This window comes from Colias philodice, chromosome 17 (assembly GCF_061535455.1).
Source record: "Colias philodice isolate Cphi_HAF_F1 chromosome 17, ilColPhil1 Martin Lab GWU primary, whole genome shotgun sequence".
In the NCBI taxonomy this organism is placed as follows: domain Eukaryota; kingdom Metazoa; phylum Arthropoda; class Insecta; order Lepidoptera; family Pieridae; genus Colias; species Colias philodice.
Window position 1 is genome coordinate 3,789,753 of NC_143102.1, and position 25,978 is coordinate 3,815,730.

At 33.0% G+C, this 25,978-nt stretch overlaps 1 protein-coding gene across 1 annotated transcript in view; it reads right to left on the reverse strand.

Annotated features, from left to right (window-relative positions):
- Positions 1-6,712: 6,712 nt before the first annotated feature.
- The window catches only part of Pgant5 (polypeptide N-acetylgalactosaminyltransferase 5), a 170,599-nt gene continuing 151,333 nt past the window's right edge, over positions 6,713-25,978 (reverse strand). The window contains exon 15 of the transcript XR_016316963.1: positions 6,713-6,916. The gene's annotated coding sequence lies outside the window, so the exon portion shown is untranslated. The remainder of the gene's footprint in view (positions 6,917-25,978) is intronic.

The following is a 25,978-nucleotide window of genomic DNA, read 5'->3' on the forward strand; positions in this document are numbered from 1 at the left end:
ATCATTACGCTTACTTTTTAAATGTTCATACATACTGAGATTACATTTTACAAACATTATAACTTCATATATATATAAACACGGTAGAGTTAATAGAAAAAACTTTTTGAAATATGGAACACAGCTGTCTGTTTGCTTTATACCAGATATAGCTCTTATACACCGTTTTTGTGACTTAAATGCGGTTTCTATATCTGTACTATTACCCCAGAATATTATACCATAGCGTAATATAGAATTCACATAGGCATGATACGCAGATAATAGAGTTGCCTCGTTTGCTACTTTTCTCAGCATATAAAGGGCATAAGACAGTTTGCTTAGTTTCGAGCAAATATGGTCAATATGAGCCTTCCAATTCAAATTTTCATCAATGTATATACCTAAGAATTTCGTCTCATCTATTTGCGTTAATAATTTGTTTTTGTACATTATGTTCAGGGGGTTACTTAATTTATGTCTAGTAAATGTCATTAGTTTTGTTTTTTCTAAATTTAATGTCAGATTATTCATTTTAAGCCATGTAATCATTTTGTCTAGGGAGTCTGTCACATCTTCTTTGAGGTTTATTATATCTTCCGAAGTGAAAATTGCAGTACTATCATCAGCAAACATAACTATGCTATTTCTAATGGATTTAGGGAAGTCATTTATGTAAATATTAAATAATAGCGGTCCCAGTACACTGCCTTGGGGTATACCATATCTAACTGTGTCAAGTTTTGATTTATATATTTTCATGACCCTAGTATCAGGACAAATTCGCTTTATTTGTGTATATTGCTTACGACCAGTTAAATATGATTCAATCAGATTCAAAATGTTACCTCTTATTCCATATCTTTCTAGTTTATCTAGTAATATTTTATGAATCACACAGTCAAATGCTTTCGTCAAGTCCATGAATATAGCACAAATATTATTTTTGTTTTCTAGGCTTATCATAATTCGCTTTAGAAATTGATGAATGGCCATGTTAATAGATTTACCTTTACGAAATCCCCATTGTTCCTCAGCAAATAGATTTTTCTTTTCAAAATAATTATTGAGATGGTTATAAATTACCTTTTCAAAGACTTTCGATATAACTGGTATGAGTGCTATAGGTCGATAAAAATTAATGTCTTCCTGACTTCCTTTATTCTTAAATATGGGTTTAATAACAGTTATTTTTAGCTTATCGGGAAATTTACCACTAGTCATGCATACATTTATAATATGACATAGTATTGGCGATATAATATTTGAAACTTTTTTAATGATACCAGTTGTTATTTCATCATATCCCGTACTATTGGTGTCGTTAAGAGAAAGTATAATCCTATTTATGTCTGTAGGTGTTGTTGGATTGAGGAACATGGAATGAGATGTGCTTGGAAAATTTAAGCAGTCTTTAGATGGGATGTCCGTAATATTCTGAATTTTTAATGGATTTGTAAAATAATCATTGAATATTTGTACAATTTTTAATGGATTTTCAATTTTCTCGTCATCAACAGTAATTGTAAATATTTCATTGAATTTGTCTGTATTTTGTCTGCTTTTGTTTATAACGTTCCACATGGCCTTTACTTTATTATGTGCGGTTTTAATAAAGTAGTCGTTTTGTGATTTTTGGGTCAATTTAATTATCCTTTTTAGTCGTCCAGAGTATTGTTTATAATTTAATTTATTTATTGTAGTCTGATTTCTCCTGTATGTCCATAGTAGCTGCCGTTTTCGTATAGAGCATTTTTTTATACCTTTAGAAATCCATCTTTGTCGTTTATGCGCAAGAACCCTTATTTTTATTACTGGAAAGCATAGTACATACAATAATTTAAACATGTCAAAAAATTCATTAAATGCGTCATTTGCATCCTGCAATCTATATACTTCATTAAATGTTAGAGATTTCATATATTCTGTAAATTTTATTACATTTTCATTACTATAGTCACGTTTTTTTATGTACCAGCTTCGGAAAACGCTTAAAGGTTTTATAGGACAGCATAGTATTTGAGATGTATGATCTGATAGCGCTAACTCAATAATATTTGATTTACATCCTCGAACGTTGTGCATGAAATTGTCAATGCACGTACCACTATTGATTCGAGTTGGTTTGTTTAGTTCTAGCTTCATATTATAGCACTCTAGAAGATGTAATAGCTCTGAACGTTCCCTGGTGGCTTTAAGAGTGTCTATATTAAAGTCACCGCAGATTACTATTTTTTTCTTAGTAAGACAGTAATTTTCTAAAATATCTGTAAAGTTTCGAAAGAACAGATTTATATCTTCCAATTTATTTCTCGGCGGGCGATATACACAAATAATTAGTAGATGTTCTATTTCTATGGCACAACATTCAATTATATTAGATATACTGTATCGTGACGTAATTTCCGGTAAAGATCTATAGGTAAAAGTACTGCGCACCAGTATGCAGGTACCACCATGTCTATTTTTCCTCGTAGAAATTGCTGCCAATTTAAAATCGTCTATATTAATTAAATCTGTGTCTGCTTCAATCATGTTATGCTCTGTTATACAAAGAATGTCAATATACACGTTGTCGTCTTTCAGATTATCTAAGCTAACTGTCAATAAATCTGATTTATTAATAAGTCCATTAATATTTTGATGTAGAATGTTGAGATTATTTTTCACGAAAAAGACTATTATTATTTTGTTTGTTTGCTAGTGAAGTAGTTTTGTGTAAGATTTCATTAACAATATTATCTGGATCTGTCTGTGTCGTCTTATGCGCCATCTGCGGTTCAATTTTTACTTTATTATTTTTTTGTTTTTTACGCAATGTAAATAATTTTCTTTGATAGTCTAGACGTAACACTTCCCGGAGTAACGAACGACATAAATTAATTGTAAATAATTTCTTCAAAGGTAAAAAAGATGAATAATTCATGTCTAAGTAGGTAGTATTATTAAATTTGTTACATATAAACTTTATATTATAATTTAACGTTTTTTCATTTAAATAGCTATTGTATGGTACTTCTGGTATAATAATATTTTTCGTATTTTTCATTTTTCTTAACCAATTCTCTAAGCAATATTGCAGTTCATAGGGATTTTTATTATTTGTGCCTCCTAAGATAATGATGATATCGTTTATACTCAACTCATCGAAACAATTTGATGATTTAACAACTTCGTGAAGCTCGGCGCCAGGTTTCCAAAAACAAGTTACGATGTATTCGTCACCCAAGAGCTTTTGAAGAGCCTTTTGTACTCCTCTACCTTGTTGGTCGGCAAAAATAAAAATTTTCTGTTTTATTTTTAGTGCTCCATTATTATTCTTCGACAACTTCTTATTGACATTAGAATTAATAGAAATTATTTGGGTTTTATGGGGTGATATTGGGGAATGTTGAGGTAGTTCGTCAATTTTTCCTGAGTTTTTAGGCGTAGGTGTTGATAAGTTAGACGATATATCGTTTGAACACAGGTTAATTGTTTTCTTGGGAGTAAATGTCAGCAATGTTGGTATCAAATTTTCTTTAGTGGGTTGTTTTTTCTTTAACGTGCCTCTTTCCGGAGTTTTGCATAAAATTTTAAGATGGGTAATAGCGCTTTGATGTTCCAATATTTGTTTTTTAAGTGAGCTATTTTCTAACAATAAGTTTTCTATTTCATTATGAGCAATGCTTAATTCTGACTTTAGATGTTGTATTTGTTCTTGCTGTTGCTTATTAATTTGTCCAAACATAAATGTGTTACTAGATGTCGTCAAGTCCGGTATGCTGGAGGACGTTACGTTAACTTCATCGTTCGTTATGAATGAGAGTGATAATGATTCCATCGATTGTGATCTCTGAGATTTTTTTCTTAATGTTACATTTTCAGAATCCATGTTTAAAAATATTTTATTATACAATTTTGCTTTAATATTGCAACTAAATAAATTTGTAAATTCGGTGTGATATTTTTAGATCATATAAAAAAAAAAAGAAAAAATATATTAATAATCGAAAGAGTAAGGTCTGGGTCACGAGCAGTATCGATCTCGGGCTCACTGAGTTTATCGCTGGAGTTACACCACTGAACCACATGTGCACACCGGTTATATGTGAAAAGTCTTTATTATTTGCGGCGAAATAAAACCGTTAGAAAATGAGTCATTACGAGAACAAAGAAACACTAATTTGTCTGTTTTAAAACTATTTTACACTTTTTTTTTTATATTTTAATTCTTTCCACAATTTACACTGTCACTTCTGTTTTAATTTTTAACACTGGATACTGTTATTTATGTTGTATTTAGTTACTTTTTAATTAAAATTTTACGTTTTAGAATTTTTTATTTTAACACCAATTTGATGACGAAAATTGATATAATCACACGATATTTGGAGATAATTGATGTAGATGCAGCACTTTTTACTTTAGTTTTTACACAGAAACTATTTTTAAAATTTTTTTAACACGGAGCTTATGTTGTTCCGCTGTCAGTTAGTCACACTCACATCAATAAGATATAGATATGCTACCTACCTCAGAACACTATTCAAAGCTTGAACTTATTATCAACAATATTTAAAATCAACAGGGTTTCAGAGGAACGAAGCACAAATGACACGAGATTATCATAGTCATTTTCATAATGCAGCGAGCGTGCATTCAGATCATTTATAATGCATGCGTGCACCGGCCGTGCGGACACTACCTATTAATTACATATATCGTTTAATTATTGATTTTTAGTAAACACCAACGTTTTGGCGACGATGGCCCATATTTATGTTACATCTGTTTGCTGTCCAAGTTACGTTAATGTTTAATGGGAGCCTTTTTGTTTATGTACCTATACGTTTTGTTAGGAAATTGTTGCTGCATTAGTTAAGGATACACAAAAGTACCTATACAATGGATACCTACTTACCTTTGGCACATACAAGTAAAAGTGTTTGAACCAGCTTGGTAGGTATAAGTGGAAGCATCCAGGTTCTGACAATATAATAAAGCGTAATGTTGTTACAATGATTGAATTTTTTTCACCACAAATCCAAGCCATAAGGCTTAACCCGTTCCTACAAAAATTCCATAACTCAGGAACCAAACGAATTTCCACTCGCCGTATGAAAATCATCGTCAAACTATTCACAACTAGACAACCGTCGAACTTCAATCGCGGGGGCCCCGTAATTTAAAACCGCACGCCTCCCTCGAAATTAAGTGCGAGTCGGTCGGTACGTGACACCGGCAAATGCGGCATGCCTACCCGTGTGTACCCGCCTTAATTGTGAAGCTTCATTTGTACCTTGTCGCCGTGGCCTGTGACTGTACACACTGCCAATAAACTAAGCAATTTATAAACTACGTCGCTTAATGAATTCGAAGCTATTTGTTTGGAAGACTGTGTGTGGAATGGCTGGGCATGCCGTCTTGGTTGTTGAAAAAGAATTACACGTAAGTCATTTAGGGTATCAATGAAAAATCGTTTCGCTCATGCCAGGATATTATATTTCCTAAGGAATGCAAAACAGATGTAAAGCTTAAGGAATATAGGCAGTGGTAGGTATAACTAGAATTATAGAATATTGCTCCAATTCGACTTAATATGGTTGGTTGGTACTTGGTATTAAATAATATATAGGTAGTAAGCACCTAGAACCAGGAATAAAACAAACCATACGTGATTCAGGAAAATTATAGGCCTTTTTTCTATGATTCTTCTGATAAAAACCTCAATCAATAGTTTTGATTTTATCCTCTACAAACACCCAATCACACAAACATAACATCATTCCCTACATACAAATAAAGTGCGAAGTCAATCGTCTTGATTTTTAGTTTAATTTCAAAGGTTGCGTCTTGAGAGTGTTCTTACATTGAACACTCTCAAACGGATTCCTAATTGGCGATGTAGAGACGAATGCCATTATTGTCTTGACAATCCTTCCATAGTATATTCGTAATTACAGAACCTTTCATACAACCCTCGTCTGCTTGTACTTTTGTTTACGTGAACGCCAATTATTGTAATAAGTCCCTCGCATCGTTTGTTCCGTTACTTCGAAATTAATGAAGATAATGAATGTTATTAGGCTAAGGCTTAATAAGTGAGAATTTAAATTTATGTGGAAACGTATGGGTAGGTATATCGTAATAAGGTATGAGGCAACTTATTATTTGTAATATTAATATCTGAGAGATTGTAGAATTTCAGCAATTTTTACATTTAATGTTTAAATTAGGTAAGTTTTTCTTCTTTAGATAGGTATAAAAATAACTCATATTAATTCGAAATTGTTAGATACTGATAGACAAGTAACATCTACTTATAACTATCAAATATCTGCATACCAATTCATATTGACTTTGTAGGATTTTGAATAGATGTAGAGCATCAAAGGCAAAGTTCACAAACCACTTGCATCTATTCAAATTTTGACGAAGAAAATTCTGCAAAACGTAGCGTTATACCTACAATTACGTAACAATTGTCACATCTAATACTAGATCTTCAGTTTACAATTCTAAGGGTGCACTCACACACATCAGTCACCGTCACGGCACGTCACCGGACAGGATTAAAAAAAAATATGTATCAATAGTTCTAGTATGACTCTGTTCCCACACGACAGTCGCCGGCACGAAATCTATCAGTGACGTCACCGGTCAGGCACGTCAAATAATCTTTCCATACATGCATCATACTTTTATCCCCACTCACCCGGTACCGTCACGTCTCAGTTCAGTCAGCGTCGTGCTACCGTCAATAATTGCTACATGTTCTCTAGCGTGACACACGTCTAATCACTGACTAACCTGATGTATGTGTTCAATGATTCAGTCAAACCGGCGACGTGACTGACGGACAACATGACGGTGACTGGTGTTTGTGGATACGTACACAAACCGTCACCGATCAGTCATCGGTGACTTGACGGTGACTGATGTGTGTGAGTGCACCCTTATCCGTCTCAATACCACAAACCAAACCCTACATCAATCTTTCACAAAAATCACGCGCAATAATAAAAACGTAAAATTGCTTATATTAACGCTCACAAAGGGCTGCTGATTAGGCTTGTTTAATTAAACAGGTCTTCCAGCGGTGAGCGCATAGTGCACTGTGAATGGAAATATTTTAATTACCAACGGCCCCTCGGCGTAAATTTCCCACGGCTGCGATAAAGAATAAACATCAGCATTGTCTTAAACCCTCGCTAAGAATTATTTCCTTGTAGGGCTGGCTCTAGCGGTATAAACTAAGGAAATTTTACTTACCTATATTTAGTAGATCATGTACTAACATGCTTTTCATAAATACCTATGAAATATAAACAAATAAATAAAAATCTTTATTTGAATTCATACATTATATGAATATGAATTATAATTTTAAACAAAAAATTGAGGTAAAATTAAAAGCCTTTTAAAATCCAAGTTAAAGAAACAAATAACAAACGAAAACTCGACTCTATCTCAAATTACAATAAAATAGTTACATAGTTAGGTACAGTGTCTTTACTTATGTGTCTCGTGGCTCGAATAAAATACACACGTTTATTTCCAAAAAATCGCAGAGAATGTAAATATCTGCTGACTCTACCTACCTACTGATATTTCTAGTTGACTATATCTAATTAGCTAGCATAGCATAGGACTAGCATTTAGCATATAGCACTTTTTTATCTGTAGGTCTCAAAGTAGTTCCTCAATTCGTAGTATATTTTTTATCTGTACCAACCCTGGTCCCAACGTCTTAAGTCGGCGCGGTCCCATGGCTACCATTACGCGGTCACCGCCTCATTACCGCCCTCCTTGATTTCAACCCTTACAGTTTATACATGCCTGGTACAATACATGCGGAATAAAACGGAATTACTTATGTATGAAAAATATAATTAACAAATCTAGTTTGAATTTTTTTAACTAGGTATTAGTGTTTTGTAACTGAATTAAAGGTAACTCTTTCCTAAATTTCATTAAAATATTCAAAATGGTAAAAACAATATAAGATTCTTCAACGAATTCGATCTATAAAAGATAACAGATTATAAGATAGCCATCCAGGTTAGGTTAGATTTAATTATCATGATAGCATTATTGATGGCCTTATTCAATGCGAGGAAACCTTGAAAAACTGAACGTTATTTCAATCTCTCACTGTCATAGAGATCTCAGTAGAGATATTTCAATATAACCTACCTACTGGAAAATGTGGATTATGATGTTCATATCAACCAAATAATGGAAAAAAATGTTGTGTGGTTTTATGAAACCACGGTAAAAGTGAAACTGTTCGAACGGTTCCGAACACTGCTTCGTGTAGCGCATGTCGCGTGTCGGTCGGCTGCCGAGTAGGTATACCTACTCGGCAGCTGCAATGCACGCGACATGCGCTACACAGACCAAAAAGTTTGAGACGATGTAATAAAAGTTTCACTTTAATAAATATCTATGCACTACATATTTCAATATATCTATAATAATTTATAAGCACATTCTTCAGTCCATACCTCACTATTAATAAGTACGTAGCAAGGTTCATATAAAACTTTAATCTTTTAAAAGCAACCTCATCTCATTTTACACTTAGATTGCGTCTCTACGCTAAAGCAAATATCTACTTTCAAAACCACAAAACTAAGCAGCGCCATCTCTTAGAGCTTTCTAACAACTGAGCGCACTAGCGCCCCTCTCACTCACACTAGCAAATAAAATACGAAAACATTAACGATACTTTCAGCTGGCGAAAAGTTCCTTAAAACTTACAACGCATATTTTCGAATCTAATCCACAATACAGCCAAAGAATTGTGCACCCTACTGCTATAACTTTAGAATGTAGAGCGTTAAGAGTGTGAATTCGTTTAAGTCTTGTTTCATTTGTAGACGGAGGGTGTTAGAAATAAATCGGGGGAGGAAGAAGGTCGTAAGTACAGTCCCGTTCTTTGGCATTTACACTCATTTCGAACTCGGGGCTCTTTGAGAATAATAAGAAAAACAAAAGAGCGTAAGATATTTGAATTCTAAACGAAAAGCAAACTTTTCTTGCTAGATATAAGGTTGAAAATTCTATACTCTATTTTTAAAATTGCAATGTGTGCGTACGACGGGCGGTAAGGAAACTTTCTTAGGCGTTTCTTAAGAAGGCGAAGAAAGCGAAAAGGAGCACACTTGAGGGAGTTTTGTTAAAAATAATCATGAAATGGTTCTGCGTTAGACCGTGAGAGGGCGTATTTTTAAGTTAAATTGTTTAAAAATATAGCGCTACATATACGTAGATAGATATTAGGTAGATATCTATAATGTATGTAGGTACATTTTTTGTATGTGATAGGTATTTGTTTTTGTGTAAAACATTTCATTTAATGTTACTCCTAACATTATATTTCAATATTTCAGTGTTTCATCACATAAAATTTCCATTCGAACATAAGTGTAGGGTAACAGTCACATAATAAATGATCTAATTTGCAAATAAAACGCCTCTATAGGCGTACGAATAGAACGATTTCGGTAGAATCAACCGCAGCCACTGGTGTAATTTCATTTTATACACGGACACCAAACAAACCGATGACAAATCCTTCCAATAGCGTTCAAACAACCCATTATTATCTTAACGAATAGCATATCGCGGTTAACCACAAAATTACCGACTAACCAATCGGAGGGCCCGTTACGTATATTTTCCGCTATCTATTTTTCCATGGGGTGAAAATCTTAGAAACCACACAACTAACCGCAAAGGTCAGGTGATCGACCAATCGGCGGTCGTAAATATAACCACAAGCCACGCCCTAAAACCGCAAACCAACCACAACACGAGACGTTCATTTCTCCGAATCGATTTAAGTCGCTGCGACGTTCTTTTTTTGGATACGATTTGTGGTTGGCTACATAGAGCTTATATACTCGTGCACGATGATAATTTAATGTAATTCAAATTAGAAAGCAATCAAATCAGCCAGCCATCTCAAAGATAACTGTGTGACCATTCTAAATTTAAAAATCCACATGCTCCGCAAAGAAGATAATGCCCCAGGGCTAAACTAGTCATCGTCCTTCAGAAAGATGAAATATTGATTCACCGCGTCGTTGAGAAACGTTTACGCACACATGCAGGGGCCGCGTACAGACGCACGGACACAGCCGCAACCACATTATATTCATAATGAATACAGCTATCCCACTCGTCGGTCGTCTTTGACTTTGTATAAATATATTTCGTCTCTTTCTAGCGGCACTTGAGCGGACGGTTCCCCCTCGAGGGAGAGGGACGGGCGAGGGTTAGGAGTTTGTCTTCGAGAGGTCGCCAATTTCTATTTCATTAAGTGGCGCGATTCTAACCGCAGCGGATCGATGGAACTTGGCCACCTGCAAAAACTTCCTGCACTACTTATGGAATGACCGGAGTGCAGATCCGCCCTGCAAACATTTGCTATACTAATATATAATATTTTATCTGCATCCTAGCATAACTACACAATACACATAGGTATACTGTTAAAACATTGATTAAAGCAGAGCGCAATAATTCAGTTTTATTCCAAACTCTACAGCAGCTCTACATTTTTCAACGTATCTTCATATTCAAGATAGGTTATCTACCTACCTTGAAAAATGTAAAGGTTATAATAACAAGACTAGGTAGTACCAATTAGGTACACTAGTAACCGGAATTGGCCAGGTGCAAGTGCTCTTACACTGATCACTTTGTCTTTAGGCAAATGCTTATCTTTCATTGCCAGACCGAAACTTTTTTTTATTTTTCAACGAGGATGGAACCCGGGACTACTCATCTACTTATACGAGACCGTTTAGATACCTAGTTATGAATTTAGAAATCCTATTTACTATATTATGTTAAGGTAGTATGCATTATATTTCAAATGGTAAAATGATTAAAAGTTAAAACACATGCAATTACGAAACCAAACTTACCTAATTTGGCACATCGATTGTTGACTCATTCCCTAGAGAAGACAGTAGTAGCTTTCTACTTACATACATTTATTCCTGTAATCGATATTTCTAAAGAACGAGGTCAACCATCTGCTGCTTCAATATCAAGCATTTCCACCCAGAATATTTAGATGTAGGAAATAGGACCACAAAGTAAATTGGGAAGATCCATCTTTTTACCAAGAATTACGCTCGCTCTCCTTACACAATTAAAATGTGCAACAAAATTATAAGCTTTTTGGATACTTCTAGCAAAAAATAAATAGGTATTGGTACTCTACGTAAGTTAAAAAGAGACTGTAGGTATCTGTAAAAAACATAAAAGCTCGTTAACCAATTTATCAATCGTTCATATTTTTAGATTCAAATAAAAATTAGGTACCCGAATTTCAACAATGCTCATCCCATAATACATTTATCCGTAGTCTTTGATTTGTACATTTTCCGAACCCATCTTTGAAATTCGTATTCTTATTGTGATTTGAGCTCGCATTAAAGATTCATCTGAGGACGCGTCGCTGGGAACCAACCGTAACTTTTAGAAAATACACATGGAGAAGAAATATACACATGGATATACTCACAGACGAAATTGTACATTATATACATAATAAATAAATACCTAAATTGTGTGCTCTAAAATTTAAAAACTACGGCCATCATATTTTCATTTTAAAGTAGTTATAGGAGATCTACTTTAAAATTGTTTTATTGTTAGGTATAATATTATGATGGAATTTTTTTTAATCTAGGTAGGTACTTCGATAAAATAACAAAAATTTGTTACATTTTTCAACGGACAGAGACCTAAAAGGACGCCACAACAAATTTCTCTATCCCTCCATTTATGCTTTATAGAATAAGTCTTAAGATAAGACTTATCCTAGTCTTAAGAAGACTTATCCTATATTTAATAAAACTGTGTGTTTCTTGTGTCTCCTATCTTTAAATCTATACATTCATCATCACAATGTACCTACCTATACATAAAATAGTATAGGTAGCACCAGATAATACCTACTCAATAGTCAAGGCTCTACAGTCCTCTCAAAGCACTACAGCATTGAACACACCTATCCTTGTATCTCGAAATAACATTTTCCTTACATTACTCGTACATTAAGTGCAAGCATCCCTCCTGAATAATGTACCGGCCTTCGGGAATACTTCAAACATATGTAAATCGCATTCTCCTGACCAAATGTACAGATTGTTCTTGTAACGTGCTGTACATTTGGTCTATTTACGAGACGTGTTCCATTGAGATCTGTTTATAGTGGGCTTACTGGAAAAGTACCTATGTATTCTATAGATACTTCCTTAAAGAGTATCTATATAGGTGTTGTACCTATTTATTCTTCTCTAAAGATACATGTATTGATTCAGCAGAAGGTGAAAACCTACGCACATACTGAAGTATACATGCAAAAACATAGGTAGTTATTCCAAGTCTACGTATATATTAACAATATGCAAATTTTTATACTTTCCACTTTCATAAGATGCAAGAAGACAATAATTTTTAACAAGGTAGGTATTAACAATTCTTAGAAGTGTTTATAAGTCGTATGTTTTATACAGATTCAACAACTGAGCTTTCGTCTCTACATTTTTTCAACCAGGAAATTAACACACTCGATTTATGAATGTCTTCACTGTGATAACATCACATTTAGCTTTACAATTACAATTTCTAAATAATATACCTATATGTATTCTTAAAATACACAAGTAAATAATCATATCTAACAATACTTTATAATTTGTGGCTTTACCTATTTTACTATGTATATCAGTTTTAACAAGAGCACAGAAATAAAAAACAAAGTTTAATTCTTATAATTAAAGGCAAGTGTTATGAAAGCGGCAACAAGCCACTGTAAATTCCACGATATCCCGCTAAACGGGCAAACCCTTATATTAATTAGCGAGAAAATTTTGGGGGATATTATTTACGTAATAAAGCCTTATTTAGTGCCCTCTAAATGAAATATGAGCAATTGAGGAGAGTAAGTACTTAGCATGGGTATTTATAATATCTTGCTGAGGGGGATCTTATAGGTACCTACTCCTTTTCTTCGAGATGGTAACGATAGTTTAATTGTTATCCACAAAATATTTCGAGAAATATATCGCTCTAAATTAATAATAATAGATTTTGATTTGATCTCTACCATTCTAACATTATTATGTAGATACACAGTCATAGTTTAATCCAACTATAATTTTGAGATTTAGGTATATACTATAATTTTCTTCTTATTGAAGTGAAAGTTCTTGAAGCGTTGAGAGTTAATTTTCAAGGTCACGTCATGGCAATACCGTCACGGCAGTAAGGCGATTTTGATATCTTTGAATCTTGCCAAAGAAGTTTCACTTCTGACACGTGGGCTCGGCTCACACGCTCATTTTTTTATAGAATAAGCAGACAAATTCTATACCTACACACCTTCCAAAAAAACGAACAGCCAAACTTAATAACCGACAGCAAAAGTTAATAAGGTAAAAATCGCGTCCGCAATTTCGTCGACAAAATTTCCAATCAATTCGATTTAATTCTATTTTACGGCAGACACAAAAAGTCGACACACGCATTATTTAAATACAATGGTTGTTCGTTAGGTCGGCGGCAGGCCTCAGGACTTCGATGCAAGATTTAATTAAATTGCTACCCCACCCTATCTAGCGACGCCCGTCGTCGGCAATTTCCTAGCTAGCTGATTTATTATCGAGCCTCGACTGAGCAATGAGCATGCTAAAGGATTGTGGCCAGCTCTTCTTGGAGATTTTTTGATTCTCTGCTTTGTATTTTGTTTATTCATTAGAATAACTACCGTTGAACCTAAGTATCCTAAGTATGTTAGATAAGTTATTTATTTCAAATGCACGTGTTACCTAAGTTATTCCAATTATCCTGATATTCTTATAAATAACATTGACAATGTTGAAAATATAATCCCATAGTAGGTTTTCAATGTAAACCTAGCTAGGTAGCGATATATAGATATATAGGCTACGTAATTACTACCTACTTATGATTAAATACCTTAAGTATTTTTAATACATTTACGCTATTACTTAGGTACTTTTACTTAAATACAGCTATCCATTTCCAAGTATAGACCAGCATAAGGAACACCGTGGAACCTTTTAAACATTTCCCGCTTGTTTAAAACGGGAAAAAAACCCCGAGACGGTGTAAAGTGAATTTCCTTGTCCAGCGATCGGGTTACTTTTTCCCGAACTATATTAAGATGGGATCAGGCCAGCCCTCGACCAGCCCGGGGGGCGACTATGATTTATACACGCTGTCATAGTAATAAATAATTCTTTTCAATTCCCTTTGCTGTTGTATGTGTGTTATAAATGGAATTGTACCTACATGTATTGATATACATATTTTGTCATGTAGGTAAGTACTATTAGTAGATAGGCACAGAATACATAATATGTAGTAGCTAAACATATAGGTACATACGAGTATTAATTTACCTATAGTTTGAAACGTAGAGTAACTTTCTCGCCGCTGTTCGATATCATTCAAAAATAATTTTTGTAGAGTTACTATATTCTAAAAATTTTTTGCTGTTAATTATTCATAAGAACTTAATATATCTAATACCTACATATATTTTCACTGCATAAATACTCGTTAGACTTTTTCAATTTAAATCACTGTTCGGAATAAGTTGTTTTCCAAGAAAACACATTGAAAGGTTTTCTAATCCCGGCCCTTCATCAAAGCCGAAATTCAGTCGAAAAGACGCAAACTTCCCTTATTAGACACGAAACTTGAAGGGAACCTACTTTTCATATCATCCCTACTAATTAATCAGCTACGAATCGAACAACAAAGTATTAAATTACAAACTCTGAAGCTATAATAGCATTAATTAATACGAAAGCGTCAAACTAAGTAAAGTAGTATTAGGCCTAGCAATGTTTTAGAAATAAACATTGCTAACTTTATTAATAGATAGGTAGGTACCTAAGTAGGTATGTTTTGAAAATGAAAATTAAACAAATATTATTAGAGTGAAGAAGCAATCGATTTAATTCGTCTGATATAATATTATGAATATGTAAAGTCAAAGCAAACATAGGTATTGTTTTGTAAATCGATGCAATTTGTACTTGGATAAGTACCTAATACAATACCTACATAGTCATATTTATTATTTAGATTATATCCATGCTATTATTTCTACAGACCTACACATATGTATACAGAGAATAATGAAGAGACTGTACATTTCTCAAATTATTAAGGCATGTGTTAACAGTACTTGTAAAACTACGTAGATACTTTATTATTTAATAAACATATCCAATAGATACCTCATTAGTAAAGAAAAACAAATTATTTGTTCCTTTCTACTCATATAATTGAATTCTATCACAATCCTTAATTACATAAACAGGTAAACATATAAATAAAGGCTGTTGAATTATGGACATCGTCTCCAAGGAGCAAGGCTTGCACAATAAATCTTCACTGTGGACAAAGAAATGATAAATACTGCAGGGAGTGTATGATTTATCGTGTGGTAACCTTTATTCCATTTATCGTATACAAATATCGTAGCAAATTGTACAGCTCATTACGATGTTTCGTCTAGATGTTTTTTCTCTTTATTTGTAACTAGCGGTCCGCCCCGGCTTCGCCCGTGGTACATATTTACGTTTTCTCTACATAAAAACCATCCTCGTACTTCAAGGAATATAATAAAAAAAGAATTATCGAAATCGGTTCAGCCGTTCTCGAGTTATGCGCTTACCAACACATTTTGCGATTCATTTTTATATATAAGACTAGCGGTCCGCCCCGGCTTCGCCCGTGGTACATATTTACGTTTTCTCTACATAAGAACCATCCTCGTACTTCAAGGAATATAATAAAAAAATAATTATCGAAATCGGTTCAGCCGTTCTCAAGTTATGCGCTTACCAACACATTTTGGTATTCATTTTTATATATAAGACTAGCGGCCCGCCCCGGCTTCGCCCGTGGTACATGTTTACGTTTTCTCTACATAAGAACCATCCTCGTACTTCAAGGAATATAATAAAAAAAGAATTATCGAAATCGGTTCAGCCGTTCTCGAGTTATACGCTTACCAACACATTTTGCGATTCATTTTTATATATAAGATTAAATAAACGTTGAAAAAGGTATACAGTCTTGATAAGTTTCCCTTCTTAGAATAGTTAAAATTATTATTGTATTAATAAAACGAATGTTGAATATAGAAAATTGGCTTCTTATTATATCGGGATCTAAACGTGTTTATATTGCAGAAGCATATTATTTATTTATTTTATGCAACATTATAACCAGTTGGTATATAGATGTTTTATAGGTAGCAAACACGTTTCGTATTAATATTTACTATACCTTCCTACTTTAACACACAAAACATCAAGCTATTCCTTCAAACAAAATGCTCAACAATCTAACAATCCTACATCTACATTTTTGCGGCAAGACAGACTTACAGCTATAATTATACTAAGTTATTTATTAGGGATTCCAGAATGTTCTATTAGCCATCCGATTGCTATTAAAGGCTTAACGTTAAAGCGGTATCTTTGCCCCCTGTCCAGCCCCTCCGACCCTCACTCAAGACCTTTGTATTTGCATGGCTTTTCTACAAGCTTAGGTTTTTAACATTCTTAGGGGATTAAAGGATTTAGATTTCCTTTGCACTTTTGCTAAGTACGATTCGCTTTCAGCGCTTTCAGTATTCATGTCTTAAGTTACTGAACATGATATAAAGACGGTGTATGGCTTTTACGTTTACTTAAGTTTAGCTTGAATACCTTCATTAGGTGCATTAAAAATTGTTTTTACATCCTACCATCTTATATATTATGAAGTTAAGTATATTAGGTTATAATCTTTAAAGTGCATTCTGTTTTTTCACTAAATCAAGAATCTAATACTTAGTTATGTTCTAATAATTTCAAAATTCTAACACGTTTCCTATATTGTAATAAGGAATGTTCGAATTGAACCCCATACTACTACATTATACTTTACCAATGTCTAAATAACTAATAATATCTATCAAAATATAATCTAAAACAGTACAGGTAAAAGCCTATTACTATTATGATTTAATAATTAAATATACAATAGATATTTAGTACATTCCTAATGGATGTCGGTAGCTGCATGTCTTAAATAGCATCCATCTATCACGTCAGCGGCATGCCTGGAACGCGTCTCCGCGTCGATACAACATACATACACAATACACATATATATGGATGATATAATATAATTTGTATTTATTAAACTAAGGTTCTTAATAAGATTTCTATCGTTCTTGCTGAAATGGTGAGGGATGTTGTTTACTGCAAAATCGTATTTATAATTTTAATAAATAACTTTCTGTGAAATGTATTCTCATCTTCGGACTACCGCCACCACATTTCATAAGTGGTGTGTGTTTATTAGGAATTTCAATTAAATATTATTAATTAAATATTATATCAAACTAACTAAATACCTAACTTTTAAATAGCAACATTGAAAAAGAAACAAAAAAATAAACTTTATGTCTCACATTCAATTTAACAAATATAAAAAAAATTGAAAATCGAATCGATCATTCTAGAACAATTCATCGTCCTCAGCTCGGTAATCGCTAGTACCTATACTCTATAGTCTGTAGTACATATTTATTATCCATGGTATATAAAGAATTCGCATTTAAATTCATCGACTTCAGCTCTATAATCGCTGGTACACAACTGTATAGGTATTATCTATGGTATTGTTATATGTATCGGTATAGGTAATATATCGGTTGAGGTGTAATGAGGGTTAGTTGACTGCGAGCACGGGGGCGCGTTGAATGTGACGGCTACACCGTGACATATTTGCGTAACACCTGTCCTGTCGCGTCGATTGGGGATCGATCTAATGTCACAGAGTAAAAATGTACATAGATAATAGAGTATTGTTTATAGCTGTGTAGTTTATGGTACTTAATATCCTTTTTGCAAATGCAATAAAAAAAAAATAATCAACTAGTTCTTATTTATAATTTCTGGACTCGATTTTCGCTGTGACAACTTTTCATAAGTATTTTGTAAGCATAAAGGGCATTGGGCAACAATTTATATGATGCATAGAACTCTACATTTTATTATTTCCATACCTAATTTAAATAATTTACAAGATCAAACTTTAAACTTGTAATAATACATTCAAACTTCAGTGAAAACTAAATAGCTCGTTAAGAACTCCAAATAAAATTTACGAACTTTCAAATCTAACTCAAAATGTACTAAATTTCGAACTTTCAAATCTAAATAATACAAAATGTTCTCCAATATTGAGATGGCAAGAATAGTAAAATTCAATGAAACTAGATATAAGTTGGAAATTCTGTCTTCTGCTGTCGCAGACGTCTGAACTTGGAGCGGCCCACGTGTCAACCCGTGATCACGCCAATAAAGGACAAAACAATTTCATTTTTACAAGAACAACATAAAATAGACCTTATTCCCTTGTGATAAGGATGTTTAAAATGCATATAAAAAGTGTGTTTTTGTACAAAACGTGTCACATTTCCCCAACGGTCAGAGGATTTCGGCGATCATGGGGGAGACTCGATTTATATCACTGGACATTTAATATTTGCTAATGTGTTTATCTTTTTAGATTTTCGGCGAAAATTGCACTAGAAAACACATTACGTAGGTACTTATCAGAGATCGAAAACAATTTGGAATTACAGTTCATATTTATAAGAATAAAATAGGTATGCACCTAATTAATAGATAATTTTCTAGATAACGACGACGCTGACGCCAAAAAAAATTGCATATACAACCTACTCAATTGTAGTAAAACGTTTAGGAACTCATTAAATATCAAGATTTTTTCAGTTCAAGGTTCGTTCGACTACCTAGGTAATATAAAAATTCAGCAAAAAATAATATTAGATTAGCAAAATAACCAATATTTACGACAAATGAAGATAAAGTATGGATTCTTATAAATACTTAGGCTAATTTCACACAAGAATGAACGTTAGTCGCCTCCCCCGAGTTGAGAGTACAGTACTCTACGTAAGTAGCGTTTTGTGACCGATGCCCAATGCGTAGAGTACGAAAAATTGGATCTTGTTTTATGTAATTAATTATTTTGAGATACTCTGGAACTGCATTGATTGTGTTAAAGCTAGATTAAACTGGTATTGGATGTCGATAGTTATTAGTTTGATGTACCTATCTATAAATCATTTGTTATTTATTTTATTTACTAGCTTTCCGCCTGCGGCTTCGCCCGCGTTTTCAAAAAAAAACCCGCATAGTTCCCGTTCCCGTGGGATTTCCGGGATAAAACCTAGCCTATGTCACTCAGAAATGATGTAGCTTTCCAACAGTGAAAGAATTTTTCAAATCTGCCAAGTAGTTTCGGAGCCTATTCAATTCATACAAACAAACAAACAAAAAATCAAACCTTTCCTCTTTATAATATTAGTATAGATTTCAGATAATTGCAATATGTAATTGTTAGTATCTTGTAACCTTAAAAACTATATTAGTATTAAAATTACACAATTAATTATTAACAATATATAGATACTATTTTATCTATTTATCTATTTTAAGTCATAATGTGCTTGAGACATGGATATGGTGATGAATCAGTGTTGAAATTTCATTTTCTCTTTGTTACATCTTTCTCATAATTCAGGGATATACCATAAAGTTTTTTAAGTAAATTGCCACATATTAGGTACATGGTGCTACAATCGTGTGTTAATTGTTAAAGAGACATTGGACGTAGAGCCATTACATTATCATTCAAATTCGTCTCATGTTGATACGATTTATCACATTATTAATAAGCCACTTTATAAATTTAGGTACACTTTTCTTCCAATACATTGGACAGCTTAGCAACAGCAACGCATCCATAATATCGCCACTTCATTTCTTAGCTCCTTGTAACTTATTGAATTAAGCGCTTGTCTGGACAAGAAATGGCGAAGATAAAAGAATACAAGAATTAATATCCATCACTACAATCTGCCGTCACGTAAGATGAGATCTTGCAGTGCCTTTGATGTTTGTGTGTATAAGGAAAATAAATAGAAAACATATTATATAATGCATATTGTATATTATACCGTGATTTTTTTTCAAGCAAATCGCTTCCTTATTTATCTTGTAGAGATAAAGGAATAAATATCGTGTTCGGAGTTCGGACAAAATTGTTTTTGTTTGTTGGTATGGTGTAAAACTTGATGTTAGTGAAACTTTCATACGTTCTTATTTTTAATGTTCATACACAAATAATACTTTTATACATAGGTACCAATATTTATGTTACCTAATGAAATGAAATGAAATGAAATGATTTATTTTGCAAGAAATGTGGTAGATTTACAGATGTTGCATAATTCATTGTTCAGCACAAATCGCCAATTGATTGGCATGCAAAAATTAACAAGAGAATGTCAATGTCTTACTACATAAATATCATTTTTATAATAATTATACATATCATGTCAACTATTATGTACCCTTTTTCACTTACAATTAACTATTATATAATATTTATGTCAATTATTACGCTTTTTACTATTAAATGTCAATTACTACAAATACAATTTAATTTATATAAATAAGCAATTACAAAATTATAATATTATGTCATATTTTGATTTTTGAAAAAATTCTTTTAAGTCATAAAAACATTTTTCAATTAGCCAGGCTTTTAAACGCTTTTTAAAAATATTAAATGGCAATTCCCTCAAAGATTTGGGAATTTCATTGAATATATTTATACACATAACAGACGCATTTTTTTGGTGTAAGGCCGTACGGCATTTAGGAATATTATTTTTTATTATTTATTTCCTATTTCTGGAAGTCTGATGATTTTTTTAATACCTACTTCATACGCTATGTACCTAAGATCCTGATGTACTTGTTGTTATTGTTGTTTCAGCCGTGGGACGTCCACTGCTGGACAAAGGCCTCCCTCAGGGTTTTCCACCACGACCGGATTTTTTCCTGATGTACTTAACTTGGGCTTAATAAGTTAACGTTACCAACATACAGATTATTAAAAACAAAATTTATAGTAGTAAATGTTTTACATTATTTATTAGCTATGTTTTCTAACTTTAGATCAATGATTTCCATACAGTTTTCATCAATTAAATTAACTACAAACACTATCCACTTCTCAGAAGGCTACACAGAACTTAACACTATTCCTACCTATACGATCTCCCGTTAAGCAATTCAAAACACGATGAACTTTTCAAACTCTGTCTACATTCCCATGGGGTCTACGTCATTCTATCCAGGGACGGATTTACAATTTTTAAACCCCTGCATTTATAACTAATCCTTATATATGTATGCAATGTTAAAAATACTGTATTCTGTATAATTTAAAGTATAGTTTTGGACTAAAAACATTCAATTTGTAAACAAAATAAATATGCCTAATGCAATGGAAGCTCTACTATATACGAATATTAATTTTACTGAGTTAACAACTATATTCATAAAATAATATTTACACAAGTAATGCGAATGCCAAAACAATGATTTCAGTAATAAATCATACAACTACACAATAAGCAAAATAATAGCAAGTAGCTTACTACTTGCTATTATTTTGACTATATTCTGGGCCTCACATCTTAATGTGAGGCCCAGAATATAGTCCGTTGCTATAATATGCAAAGGGACGGCTTGTAACTCAAAATAGATGTTTCCGTAACACAAGAACAGGACATAAGGGTCCAAGACGGATATCTTAAGTGGCTGAGAAAGGGCTAGGGGCGTAGGATATTTATATTCTCAATATATCCGAGAGGCTGTTACCAGTTGACGAGTTACAAGTTGCTTAAGGGTTTCAGCGATACGTGATATTTGGCGGAATATCAATAAGACATGGTGTGACTGTGGGGAACTATTAGAAATTAGAATTTTAATCACAACTATCTGTTTCTCCCAGCTTCGCTCGGTTGACCTGGAATAGAAAATGACTTATTAATCGATAAAGAATTATACGGTCGATATAGAAGTAATTTTCATATATAAAATCTTTGTAACCACAATTCTGATAATTTATACATTTTTCGTTTTCATTTTCAAGATGAAGATTTCAAGTGGCAATTTTTAATTAAATATACAAACAAGGTTTTGAATTTAATCGTTCTCTCCTCTTAATATACGAAAGAACTCAACTTTTAAGAACCCTTGTATGGTTATAGCCGATTTATCAATAAAATGTAATGTTACGGATATAATGCATCATGTACAAAGTAATCGACCTTAGGTACTGTGTCCGATTCTTGACCATTTAATGGAGCGGTAATCATAAAATGGCAAGGGAAGACTGAGCTAAAGTATTTATTGTTTTATATTGCATTTGTTACCAATAACAGTGATAAAATCTTTAGTTTTAATGAAATTTTTTTTGATACTAAATGAAAAATTGAAATCAATTTATTTTAAATTCACTCAGGACGAGGTAGTTGAAATTTATATAATTTAAAGACAATTTAGCATCTAAATTAATTTGTTTAAGTAACTCTAACAATTATTTTAGAAATTATTATGGGTCAATTTTTAAATTGCCCCCAATTTCGTTATTCAATCTATTGTTTAATGTTGTAATGATTTAGTCACATGGTGATGATGCAAAACAAAAATATCACAACATACACAAATCATCAATCTACCAAAAATTCCAGTCATTCTGATCTGGTTATGTTAACAAAGAGGTTTAATTTCTTCACTGACAAGATGATAGACGGTGATCGAGCTCTCGAGGGTGTTCGGTTGCACGTGGCTCATTCAGTAAAAATCTGATATCAAGGTGATGTATCATTATGGGACTGGAAGTACTTAAGGTTACGGGGTACTTATTTATATTCCATGATTTTTTTTAGATTTTATCTTGCAATTATTTATTGGTAATGAATCTAATAAAAGTTAGCGAACAGATATTTAAGTAAATTAACTGTTAACTGTTACTGAATTTATAAACTTATAACGATTATTTATGGGTCTTTGTGACTTAGTAAATAAAATTATGTTAAAGTATATTAAAACACGGGTAAAGATCAATTGGAATTAGATTTGTTTCAAAAATGAATGCTGAGTGATTAATTCATTCAGAACCTCCCGTTTCTGTTTAAAATTTTGGTGATACGTGTAGTCATATCTATTTTTTTGGAAATTATTGCCTAAATTGAATTATAAAACATCTTTTACCCATGCTACTAGCCAAATAATTGCTAAAATTTCAAACAAAAGCATCAATTCATGTCCCTCATATTAAAATATCATTATTCATTCTGCAGAGGACCGGACACTCAAGTCGGAGTAGACCATATTTGTCCAGGACCCTCTGTTTGTTCTGTGCCTCTCTCGTTTAGCAAGTTAACTTCAACAAAGCCGCGTCCGCCTCATTTGTATAATGCTCAGCAAATAGCTAGATTTGGAAACTCTTTAATTTTTAATGTTCAAGATTCAAATAGAGAACCACACATAAGTATACTTATTTATATGAAACTCTGTAACGTGAAAGGCGCAGATAATTTACATATTTCACCTGAATTATAACAGAAGGAATACTCAATTCTGTACAAGCGCTAACGAGTCTAACAACAAGAACTGGTTAAAACAATCACTGATTAACATTGAGTAACAAAGGTACACGGGACACGAAAGCAATCTGCATTAACACGATTAAAATAATTTCAAACCGTTGGAGATCTATAATATTTTGATTGTATGACACGGCGGCATCGCGTCCGCGGCAATAAAATTTCACGCAACATAAAGCAAAAACACACAGCCGAACATTACTAGTTATCCCCTGACCACACACACAAGACCTGTGATTCACTTCCAGCCCCCTTTCCAATGTTCCACCTCATCTAGAGCCAGGTGTCAAACTAATTTGGTGCATAAAATACATTTTGTTAGGCTACTGCGGAAATCGGGAAAGTTCCACACTGTTAAGATGACTATGAAAACTATCAACTGTCGTTTTCGGTTTGATGTTCCGTGTTAGAAGTAGTGAGTGGGATACGTATGTTATTCTTGAGAAATAGGAGTATATTACATTCATTTATATAGGAATAAACTTTAATAAATTTCGAAGATTCTATAGGACTTCGAGTAAATGCTTGTGCTATAAACAAAATATTGTGGAAAGACTACTTTGTATTCTTCCTACATAGAAAAAAACAAAGAAATCCACGACGACAATTTTTTTTCCAACAACTAAGGTTTCAGAACTTTCTGTTTCAAATAGAGACAAATACCCACAGCAAATACCAAACAAACACAATCATATTTAAATTAATATTGCCGTACACAAAAAGTCTTTAAAAATAAATTCCATCATGAGAAACAAGCTATTAATACACCAGACTTAGATAATTTTATCAACCCTTCCACTATCACAGCTTCACAGATACCTATATAGCTATAGCTAAATATTCGACATAGCAATGGACATTCTCATTAGACAAGCCAATCACCGTGAGAATTTGTGTCGTCTCCGTCGCTGACCACTGCGGAATACAATATACCAATACTATATACATAACGCTAACGAGAATATACATTGTAAATACCTTGATTGTATCATGGATATAATAATATTATGTACTAAGAACTATGTTTTAATAAATATTTTGTAGTTCGTATCATTTCTTGAACATTTTGATTCTTTGGCAAAACATATTATTAATTTCTGAAGACTATTATGTACAATAGATGCATATGAAGGCGTGACGATTTAAGGTTCAAACTTTTTTGGTATGATATGGTACTATGTACCTACCACATTTCTTTTATATTGATCGTAAGTATATATGTCAAGAAACTTGCATTTCTATCCCAGACTCTACATTTTGTATGGTAGATATTGTTATGAATTTCATAGAAATAAATTCTCTAGCTCAATACATTGAATTCTTATATATTCCTTTATTACGTCGGGTACTTAAAAGTGGAACAAGCATCAAAGATGTCCCAAATTGACAATACCTCTATATGCGGGGCGATTACGTTTAACAAAGAAAGGAAATCGCCTCCGGGCGGAATAGTTTAAGTTCCGACTAGATGGAGGTGGGACGGGACAAGGATCAGAAACCTGCTCCCAGAATATAAATAGGTCAGGCAAGACAGTCCACAAATCGATATTGGTGATATTTTAGTTAAATTCTTGTCACATACTAAAGTTTCCTTTAGAATGCTTTAAATTATTTTATAATGGTAATATGCCTTCTCATAATTCTTAGATGGAGATAATACAAATATAATATTATACTTGTCAGTGTCTAATATACCAACAATAATAGTTTACATAAAAAGAATATTCGTAATCTGTACAGCAAAGATCATTGTGAATTGATATTACTAATAACGAGCTTATATATTCCTTGATAATATATTATTTTCCTATCAAATCCCGGCAACAAATAATAAGACAATACGTTGGAAGAATACAAAAAAGTCGCAAAGAAAATGTACACTGTTCTAGAAGCGTCTACGTCTCGTCGGTGCGGGGTAATTTGAACAAATGAGCGACGGCTACGGAACCAAATTAGATTCTCACTGGGGCCGGTCCGGTTCGCCCCGGTCGCCTCACTCGCCAACAGATTACAGCACTACGCCAGCGTGCCTGCTACAATTTGTAATGTCTACCTAACTATAAGGTTGAATTATTTATCTTGGCTCCTTCGTGCGGACAAGTATGGTCTTGGAGGCGTTGTTTATAGCGTGTTCTTAAATTTAAAATTAGGTGCCTAATGCTTAATGCGATCATCGTCTCAGGTTTGCTTTAATGAATATGTAAACTTAAGTAAAGCTATGTTTTAATCTTTGTTTAAAAATGTCTAGTTTAAATACTTCACTTTTCTTATACTTATCGTAATCAGTGCACTAATCTAGTACAAAAAGAATATTCAATTTAGGTATTGATTTTGTATCATAACTCATTTTACTATTTGGATATAAAAAAAACTATTTTTTAACAATCTACTTACAAATTAATT